Source organism: Acipenser ruthenus, chromosome 6 (genome assembly GCF_902713425.1).
Source record: "Acipenser ruthenus chromosome 6, fAciRut3.2 maternal haplotype, whole genome shotgun sequence".
NCBI lineage: Eukaryota > Metazoa > Chordata > Actinopteri > Acipenseriformes > Acipenseridae > Acipenser > Acipenser ruthenus.
The window spans coordinates 16,265,240-16,276,624 of NC_081194.1; the positions used below are offsets into that span (position 1 = coordinate 16,265,240).

At 36.6% G+C, this 11,385-nt stretch overlaps 1 long non-coding RNA gene across 1 annotated transcript; it reads left to right on the forward strand.

The window, feature by feature from the left end:
• The first annotated feature begins 59 nt into the window (after positions 1 to 59).
• LOC117411003 (uncharacterized) lies at positions 60 to 11,128 on the forward strand. The gene is made up of 6 exons (XR_009328850.1): positions 60 to 145; positions 509 to 3,916; positions 4,225 to 4,364; positions 6,560 to 6,706; positions 7,001 to 7,199; positions 10,036 to 11,128. It is a non-coding gene; the product is annotated as an uncharacterized LOC117411003 (long non-coding RNA).
• The last annotated feature ends 257 nt before the right edge of the window (positions 11,129 to 11,385 follow it).

Consider the following 11,385-nt stretch of genomic DNA (forward strand, 5'->3'; position numbering starts at 1 on the left):
TACACATTGTTTTCTACGTGACTTTCAATAGCTTGCGTAAGTAACATTTCCGGGTAAACCTTGCAAGGAAGTTTATGTAACTATTTGCAACAGAAAAACGTCTCACAGCATTCAACAATGCGGCGTAACTACAAAAGAAAAAATGGTAAGTGTGGCTAGCAATCGTATTGGTTGCGTTCTCTTATCCCAGAGCTTGCTACACTGGCTGACGTCACACGCAACTTCTCGAGAACGCCTTCTCCAAACCTTGCCGTCCTATATTTACATTTGTCTGGGTTATGTACCTATATAGTCAGTTTGATGTAATTGATTAACATGAACTTTATTTTAACATTATACACCACTTACCACGGATTTAGTGCATTAGGTACTAGGGTTGACATTAGGCTTCATTGTATAATGATAAAATGTCGTTCGCCTCCGCTAACAAGGGGGCAGCACTGGTTTTAGTGGTTATTTACATTACGATTACCAGGTCACTCGTGATCTCTCGTCTCTTTGTTCACAGACGCAGCCAGTCTCCCGCAGCGACTTTTCAAATCTGCGTTGCGCTGTGCAGAATCTGTACAGATTTCTGCAGGTGGAGTTGAGTGACGTCACACAGCAGCCCTCGAAGAACGCGCGTCTCCCCCATTCTGTGCAGAACTGTGCAAATCAGCACTACACAAAACGCGACCATTATTTGATGCATGTTATGCCTGTAAGCAAGTTATTGTTGGTAATAAATTACCAGGTATGGTTTGTGGTCAGCAATGTATGCAATGTGACGTGTTTAATTTTCCGTAGTTCAGCAATTTGTTTGGATCATGTGTTTATGTGTGTATACTGCATGTGTGTTTAGATCAATGTTTGCTACAGTACAATTATTATGGTAAACTTAAAAAGCCATAGCAAACAAATCAGTCACAGTCACATCAAAGCTTCAGATTCAATTAGCATCTGTTCTCATTTAAATTTTCAATCAATTCATAATTTCTACTATTAGTTTTGGTGTGGACACAGTAGGCGAACAGGATGAACATGCAAATGAGTAAAACCAGAAAACAGTTAAGGTGCAGTATAAATATAGTTTTTTAAACAACCATTTTTTTTTATTGATGAATAACAGCTGAAGAATGTTATTAATATAATATGCAATTCCCCCCTTTGCAGACAGCATACCAGCACTACTTTGGGCATGAAGGCGGAGTACATAAAGCAGGTCTACTACCTTGAACTTGAAGCGAATTTCCTATATCCTTTAACATTATTTTTGCACTATACATGTTAAAGTAAAACACTAAAGCCCATGTCTGAACTAAGCGGTCACCTAAGACAGGCGTGTGTTCTGAAGGTTCAGAGGACGCCATACCAAATAGTAACATTTATTGTAAACTAAATGATCAATAACAGCTATAAGGCAAGTCAGTGAGCAGGTTATGGTATCACTGCACGGCCTCAATACTATTTATCTAATCAGTTCATCTGTTTAAGTACACTATTTACCAATAATTTTTAGTTCTGGAACAGTTTAGAATCTAGACGTTTACTTAAAAATCTTAGTCATAGTGATGTGTGTACAGCTTTTTGACATAAATGAAGTGGACCTAAAGTAAAGGTCAGTTGTTCAATTACAGTATGTCTTTCAAAATTGTATTCTTTCTATTTTAGTAACTTCTGCTGACGTAGGAACTTTACAAGATGCACTGATGCTTAAAGAAATTCAAAACCATTTTCAATATTTAAGCAATCGACCTTAATCCTGCTGTTTTTTTTTTTACTCGAGAGCAGACTAGAAAAGCCACACAACTGCAGCCTCAGATGACATCTTAAGCAGAGCAAATGATGCAGAAAAATACTTTTTTTTGCTCCTGTCTCAAAAGATGTCTCTCTGAAATTGTGTTTCATTTATCAAATTGAACACCAAAGTACTGTTGAAGGCTTTTCAAGCCTTCATTCGTGTTGAAGCATAACCTTTTTTTTTTTTGGTGTGTAGTTATAAAGCTTGAGTAACAAATTTCTGTATGTAAGATGAAAAATACAACCGTTACCCCTAACCTTACAAAGCAATCATCATTTGATGAGAGATTTCATTCCCAAAAAGTGCAATATAATTGTCAGACTCCTATAAAAAATACTATAGTGCTGTCCAAAAACACTTATGTTTCCTAAAGTATACTGCAGTACATACTGTACATTTTTAATCATATTCCAATTTTTCATGTTTCTGAAGTTTTTGTTTAAATGTTATATGAAACACCTCCTTTTTCACAAAACACTTTGAAACAATGAGAGTGCATTTTTTTTTAAAATAATTTTTTAAAATAATTATGAAGGAGCTTAAGTCACAAGCTGTTGGCAGTATTTAGGCTGCGCAGTTCCAACCTTCGGGTTCCCAATCTTGTCCTAACTGAGACGTGCTGCGTATCTGTTTGTTGTTTTGTGTTTTCACCCCTTGTGTTTTGCAGCAGAACCTGAGTGAACCAGAGTGGCGTTTGACAAATCCCGGACAATCTGCTGTTTGTCCAGGAGTATAGGACTGCAACTTTAAACCGCCTCGGGAGGGAGTCGAGGTAGCCAGCCGGGACGATACCCGCTGCTGGATCGCGGACGATCGACACGTCTGCTTTACTTTGTTTATTAACTGTATTTTTAACATTGGATTTATTCACTTTATTTTCAAACCACGATTACCATTTCTGATATCCCTGGTGGTTCTTTTGGTTTCGTTATGTACAGTACGGGACTGTTTATTGTGTTATAGTGAAATAAGACCCTGACCCGGATACCATTAATGGTACCATGGTCATTTGGATTACAACCTCACTTCCGGTTTTCCTTTGTCATTACTTTCAGGTCACATTCACTCCTCCCACAAAGTCCACCACACAAGCCAATTATCAGTTTTTTTTTTATTTTTTTAATTGCAGACCTATTCAGATGGTTCCTTGTACTTGAAAATGACTGGACCAGTTGCAGTTATGTAGGATTTTTTTGGATCATTTTTTTCCTGATAAATAAAATGTGATAATACAAGAAGTAGATGGAGCACATTGCTTAAATACTTATTACCTTGCTATCCAGGTTTGTTATTCTAGTTCTCTTTTGGATTTCCTCAGCCTCTCGTTCTGAGGAGAAACACTCTTTAATTCAGAAGCTGAAGAAACTGAAGGAGCACAGAGACAGACAGGCAGGTCTCGAATAAGGAAATAGAAATAGTGCAGACCAGGCTGGAGCTGGGGCGACAGCTAATGAACCTGAAAAACAACGAGCACAAAATCACACCACTACAGCCAGAGGGACTGTACCAGGTTAAACGTGTTTAGCAAATACACCTTTGACATTTTGCACTTTTCTGTCCATCAATGGCAACACTTAAAGAAACTGCATTCTAATCAATACTATTTGGAAGTAACTATTATGCAAGAGCTATACATTTACAAAAGTCCAGGTAATAGCTGTGTCTATGCATATTGTATAACTTCATCAATTACACCTTATTTTAATACAGCAGTTTATGACGTGCTAATTGTACTGGGTATGACAATGGACTGCTAAGTTTTAGTATTTCATCTCATCTCTGGTACTGGAGCTGTACTTGACACTGTTTTCACTGTTCACAAGGGCAGACGAAGGGAATACTACATTTTTCCTGATGAGATTTCTCAGATTTTCTGAATACATTTCAATGTGTCCATTAACACCACCACAGTGCATCAATAATTTGAAGTGTTGTTATATTCCCTGCTCCAGCAGAGATAAGAGCAACACAAAATAGTGGAGATGCATCTCACAGGAAAGTGAATGGGCTGGCTGAGGGTGCACTCAGCCCTGCGTGAAACAGAGGAGAAATATTACTCAAACACAGCTGCTATGCAAGACTACATCACGAAGGATCTACGGTATTGGCAAAACAGATTGTGCTTTATTAATAAAGGTATTTACACCAAAACACAATTTGCACTTTTTTCTTTTGTTGTTATTCTGACCGTATGAATAATTACATATTCAATGGGATTAACTGATGTTTATAATTTTAAAACTTTGAAGAAAAACTTTGAAAAACAGTTTCAAGAATATCAAATATATAAAAAAAAAAACGATTTTGAAATAATGTTCTAATTTATGGTTTCAGTTTTGTGATTAGGGCCGTATTGTCCTTTGTTATATAACTACAGTATATCCCTTTTTCACTTCAAAATAGAGCTCTAAGTATGGATTTCTTTCTTTTTCTTTAATAAACAGAGATGAGATTTGTCTGCTCCACCAGCAGCTGTGACAGAGAGATCTAAAGGCAGAGCAGTACAAACTTCTGAGAAGCAAAATGTCAGATGACTGTGCAGCCCTGCTCCCAGCACATGGAGCTGAACAAACAGTCAGAAAGGGTGAGAAGAGACGCGTCTCGTTTTATATGCTGTTTCATGTTTGCTGTATGAGATACGGAAATATAATGCAGGGGGTCAATGGTGCAACTTCCAACTTCAGCACATGCTCTTAACTGGCAAAGATGTACTGGATAAATTAGTGTTGCCAGAAAAGGGTCAGGTGCAAATCTGGTCATATGAACTAAAGCAACAGAGTCAAGTACTTCTAACAGGGATTGCCCTAGGGCTAAAGAACAGATAGCTTTTCCAAATATAAAGTATGTTGCACGGCTTCCAAATACTTTTCTTCGTGGCTTTTTTGTAATTGTCTTCTGGAGGTGTAACTTTTTTCATTCTTTTTCAGATGGTAGATTATGATTTGGGGATTTTAAAAGTAGGCACATCATTTGATGTTAGTGTATTAGGTAGAGTTACATGTCTCTAACAGAGATGTAAGGTAACTTGGAGCATTTCCAGTGTGCACCTTATAAACTAAACACACACAATGACAAAGGCTTCTATTCTCCAGACTGAGCCATCCTGAAGTTTCAAAGAGAGTATAGTGGTGCTGGTTGTAATCTGCACTCAGTTTAAATCTTTCCACAATATTATAGATGGGAACCAACTTTTGTCAGAACTGTATGGGGTGCACCCATGTATACTGAATCAGCATAGTCTATTAACAATTTGCATCTGTTCCAGTCAGGGGTGAAATTCTGCCGGCACTCACCGGTATGCAGTACCGGGACTTATTTTACTGGCGCCGGTACTGGGTACCAGAGCTTATTTGATCTGCTTTTCATTCAATGCACATGCATTTCATCCACGTTTCTCAAATGTGGCACCAGCAGGATTTTGTGTAGCCAAAGCAGCCCCCCTCCCCCATCAACTACCCTCTTTAACCTTTATCTTAATCGGCGCTGCCCGCTATCCAGATTTAATTCAGCCCAGCCCATGCTGCTCACATTCATATTCCTCATACTGCTTCTGTTTCTGTTAGCTGCTATTGGACAGCATTACTGTCAGTATAATAACTGCATGTTGATTGGCTGAGCTTTCATTCTGATCAGATTTCATTTTAGCATGAGTCACAAATTTCCTCTCATTTTAGTGTCCATGCTCATTGGTTTATCAGCTAGAGAATACTTTAGCAGTGGGACGTGAAACAGATGCATGGTGTAATATTATTTTGTTTAGTGCGGCAAAAAATATCGGAATATTCAAACGACCATTGCTGCAGATGAATTTGAAGGCAAAAATCCACGTCAGTGTCCTCCATAAATTACATAGTTGATAAACATTAGACATAATTAGAAATAATATAAACACACACTGTCAACATCCCGGTCTGTACGCACGGGATGCCACCTCCACAGTGAAGTCAGCGCTTTTGTTTAATAAAAAGCGTAACAACAACAAAACTTGAGGATCAGACGAACTTTTCATGTTGGGTTGATTTGGAATAAAAACTCAGTTTGGGATTCTTGCATGTTGGATTGAGATTTGGTGCACTTTGATTCAAGACAGATTGATTTTTGTTGTGTCTTTTGTGCTATTTATGCTCTTTGTGCTCTTTATGTTAACTATTAGTGTATTGCATTACAATTTTAAATAAAAGTTCAGCTTCAATTCGGGAGTTGTGCTTTCTGTACTGCGTTTTAATTCGTTAACGAATAGGATATGAGCAAAGGCAGAATACTGCATACATGAGACGAACGTATACTGTACGTGTAATGCTACTTTTATTCACAATCTCATCTAATTAATTTACAACAGTTTATCGCTCATTTTGATTGTCCTTTCGCTGTAATGAACCCCTCGATATAACGAGCAAAAGGCTTGGACCCCAACAGGTTTGTTAAAGTGAGGGTTACTGTGAGATATCAAATCGGCAGACTAACGTTTTTTTTTTGTCGTAATAGGGATATTATTAGTTAAAAGGAATTTATAAATGTGAAATATATTTCTGCTAAGTAAGGCTGTATGATCTACACCTCTTCTAATGTGGCAATAACACTTTAATTTGAACCTGTTGTTCAGAAGCTTCCCTCCCCTCATATGTCCTCTGGATTAGGGCCAATTATCATGAAAACTATAACATAACTCTTGTTATAAACTGACGGTACATTGTCGTTTCATTACCAGTCAACAATGTTGTTTTACACTCTACAGGATAATTGGATTACCTGCTTTGTTACGTCACATTTCTGTTTTAGGGATGAGTTCTAAAGGAGGAGAGCAGCTCCCAGAATTCCAGCAGCATTGTTCAGCTTTTTGCAATGAAGCAACTACAGCATGATGTCAAAATGCAGAAGGAAATCCTGGGGCAAGAGAAGACTACATTCAAAGAATCTATGGACAGGGTAACAACAGTGTTAAAAAAAACAGGAACAACAACAAAAACGTGTTGCTTATCAATTTAGTTTATAATTAACTTATATTATACTCACTCTAGGTTCTTGTTTTTTAAAAGAACAGAGGTAAACATGAGTAATCTACTGCAATATTTTTGTAAACTTAAAATTTGTATAAGAATAAAAATGTATATTTTTATTTGAAAATGAAAATGATAAGGCAGTTACATTTTCATTTTGGCTTGTATGACCTAGGATTTTGATAATCAAGAGTTATTGCCTGTGCTGATCTTGTTTGAGCAGATTTCCACGCTTGAACATGCAAAGACATCAGTTGAGATGCATGGGGCCTCATTACGCAGTCGTCTGGCCGAGGAGAAGGCCATGCTGACTAAGGAAGAACAGAAGAATGTACAGAGACCAAGGCTGGGACCAAATCAAAACTTTGACAACCCGCTAGTCGCACTTAACAAAACTGTATTTAATAACGTTTTCTTTTTTTGTAAGTAACTTATTTCTTCTACTCATAAAAAGAAAACGCTATTAAATACAGTTTTGTTAAGTGCGATTAGCGGGTTGTCAAAATTTTTATTTGGTCCCAGCCTAAGTCTTCTTGGTGGATATTTCTGATCTTAAAAAAAAAGTACAGTAACTTTTCATTTTTTTGTATTGTAGGTGCAATAATTATTCTCAAAATAACGTAATTATTAAAAACTAAACATTAACATGAAAGTTTCTTAGTACAGTACAGTAATAGTACATTTTTTTCATCAGTGTTATGCAGATCATTTTTTTTAACATCACTTGACTGCTGTTGTAAAAGTTTTGCTGTTTAAAGTGTTCCTGTTGTAAAAGTTCTGCTGTTGTGTCAGATAGTTTGATTTGAATATATTCTCTGTGCAGAGCTTTAATGAAAATCATAAAAATCCTGCTACTTGATTTCCTCCACAGGACCTACTACACATATTCATATGTTAACCACAGCTGAGCTAAGCAGTAATTGACTAGCTTTTTAAATACAGGTTACAAATACAGGACAAAACAATAGCTTAATGGTTTTCTGAGCACCAAGAATACCCAGACCTAGTTAGAACTGTATTATGATCGTAACATGTTTTCTAGAATAGTACTTTGGGGGTTGCCAGTTTATTTAATGGAATAAAGTACAGTCACTCAGACACACGTCAATCGCAGCAGTGTGGAGTAGTGGTTAGGGCTCTGGACTCTTGACCGGAGGGTCGTGGGTTCAATCCCAGGTGGGGGACACTGATGCTGTACCCTTGAGCAAGGTACTTTACCTAGATTGCTCCAGTAAAAACCCAATTGTATAAATGGGTAATTGTATGTAAAAAATAATGTGATATCTGTATAATGTGATATCTTGTAACAACAAAGCCCATCTCTTCAATGTTACCATTGACTTGTTTAGCCGTTTTTTTTTTTCTGGCATGGCAAATCAGTCTGTCTTTATTGCGCACTGCAATTACACAGCGCTTCTACCAAAAACAAAGCGAACAAGACAAGGCACGCTAATGTAAATGTTAATCACTAAACAGTTTTAGATACTATGATGCATTTAAAAAAAAAATCTGTGATCTTTAGTTGCTTTTGTGCATTTTCATTTGTAAGTGAACTGTGACATTAGGGCCTTATCGAGCACTATATTCTGCAATTTTGAAGACTGACTTTGGATACTGTTTTAATTCTGGAAACTGGTGTTGTTATTTTAAAATCTTTTGCTAAATTGCATTGCCTTTTACGTTTTAAGCAGTTCTGTGCATGGGTAACATTTTAATTTCGTTTTGCTGTTGTGTCGTTAATGGGGAATTTTACATAATGCTACAATACGTACCAGATTTAAATGTACCGGGTCAAAATTTTAAAGGGTCAGATATGTGAGTGCTGACTGTACCACTGAAACTTGCTACATGTAGATTTGTTAATAGCAAGTTGAACAGTAGAGGGCAGTATATTGTTTTGAGGCCTTGTATTGAGTTTACCACAAAAAGGCATTAAATGTGTATAGCCAGAGTGGGATATTTTTTTGTGCAACTTCACAAAGTTAGAAAAGCTATCTGACTGAATGTTTAGAATCTACTTATAAAAATGGCAATCTGTTTCTTCTCCGTTCGGGATGTTAACAGTACAAGATGTCAACATAAACATATCTCAGTAGCAAATAAGGCGTCTGTTGACAGTAAGCCGTGCAGGCTGTGATGAAGTAGGTAGGAGTCTGATAAAAACGGTATTAGCCACGTACATACAAATGAACGTAACTGATACCAGGATTGATTTTTTTCAGTTTAGGGGTCTGTTGCCATGCTAACAGAACATATATATATATATATATATATATATATATATATATATATATATATATATATATATATATATATATCATGTAATCCAGGGCTTGTAATGGAACGTGAAACAAGCAATGTGATTGGTCGACCAAGGTTCCAGCTGTCCGTATATTGGATGGATACGGACAGCTGGAGCCTTGTCACATATTCTAAATCACTGCGCTGCCTCACAGAATTTAAACTAAGTATCGGTAGCCATCTTGCTTACACTCACTTACAGATGTACAGCTGTAACTATGAAACTGAGTGACCAAATACCTGCAAAGTAGTAAGTAGACATGCCGATTTGGATGAAGAACAATTAAATGAACTGGAAGATAGCAAAACAGAAAAAAATACCAAAAATAAATAAATAAAAATATGCTCACTCACCCTGACTTTGTCACTTCAAATAATGTATCTTTAGCGGTTTGTAAACGCTACAGAAAAACACAAAAAGACACTTGTGCACATTATCCACATCTCTCTGACACAGATTTTGAACAAATTACTGAAATCTGAGATGCCGTTGAATTTATTTTTATTCCTCACGTCTGTTCTGCTCAGTGTGTCTGCACTGACAGGAAGAAAGAAAAATAACTCAGTGCTGTCTCAACTCCAATGGCAATGTGCACACTATATAAAAAAGCGCTTTCTTTTACATGTTTAATTGAATTAATTTACTCATTCAAAATTATACATAGGACTACTTTATTTGGCATACGAATATTTAATAAAAAATAAAAATAAATGTTGCTGTAAACATGATTTATGCTTTTTTTTTTCTTCAAATCCACTGTTTTATCTGGATTATAAATGCAATAAGGCCCTTTTGGACATCTGTATATGTTGAATATACAGACTTCTCCGGGGCCCCGATGCTAAAATTAAATGGCCCAAATACAGTCTTGTAAGCTAAGTATATGCATCTGTTTTCACCATGTTTAGGAGATTCAACATGGTGACCCAATTAACTTTTTCCCCGTTCTGTTTTAGCTTTTGCTAAGGACAGTGACCTTTCCTAGATCTGTTCCAGAATTGATCTCTACCATCAGGACATTTCTACCTTGAAATCCCATCACGATCTGCATCAGTCTGAGAAAACACAGGGGATTTCCAACAGAGCCCCCTCAATGAGAAAACTGACTGATTCAATTTCTTAATATCATTTAACTGCTAGATAATAAATCGTGGTAATTATCTCCAAGTAACGACCGCTGCTGAGGATGTTAATGCTTTTAAAAATCAAACAAATGTTTTTTTGTTTTGTTTTTGTGTACAACAGCATTTTTTAATTGTGTGTTATATATGTTGGAAATTGAATTTATTGCTTAAAAGAGGGCATTAGAGGGCATACTGTATCTGTGGGATAATGACTGCTCTACTTGGAGCCTGATATGCTGTGACGATCTGTGTTGTTTATAATTTGTAATAGATAGTATGACCCAATGAATGTATTTTCATAATAAAAAGTATTGTTATTACAAAATTAGCTTGGTATACAAAATGGTGTTTTCTGAAATAGTGAATGGTTACAACTTTAAGATTAAACTTGAAGGTTACACAAAAGAGGTTCCGACATACTGTAAAACACTGTAACCAGCAGTGTGGAGTAGTGGTTAGGGCTCTGGACTCTTGACCGGAGGGTTGTGGGTTCAATCCCTGGTGGGTGATACTGCTGCTGTACCCTTGAGCAAGGTACTTTACCTAGATTGCTCCAGTAAAAACCCAACTGTATAAATGGGTAATTGTATGTAAAAATAATGTGTAAAAAAGAATGTAATTGTATGTAAAAATAATACGATATCTTGTAACAATTGTAAGCTGCCCTGGATAAGGGCGTCTGCTAAGAAATAAAAAATAATAATAACCAGTGTACAATGTGACAGTCACGAAGCATGCCATTGGTTTGTATTCTGTTTGTATTGATTACTACTTGTTATAACTAATTGGTAGTACTAAATAAATTACTTTTTACACACACACATAAACTTTATACTTGTAGAATAATAAAATATGCACACATGATTTTTTCTTCAAAATGATTGTTATTATCTTTCAATGCAACAGCATGTGTGGAGCATGCACAGCAACATAAGATTAAGGGTTACTAGAAACTCCTGGACTGGGGACTAGGAATTCAGCTTTGTATTCCATGTATTCACACTCTCCTAGTGCTGTATCAGCAGAAATGGCGTGCTACAGTGTATACATCGCACATACAGAGCTTATGTAGAAAGTCTATGGGTCTGGGATCATAAGAAAGAGCAGCCACTCGCTGGTAGGATACTTAACAAAGCAACCTTGGATCCAAATGATACTGGGACAATAAATGAGAAAATACTG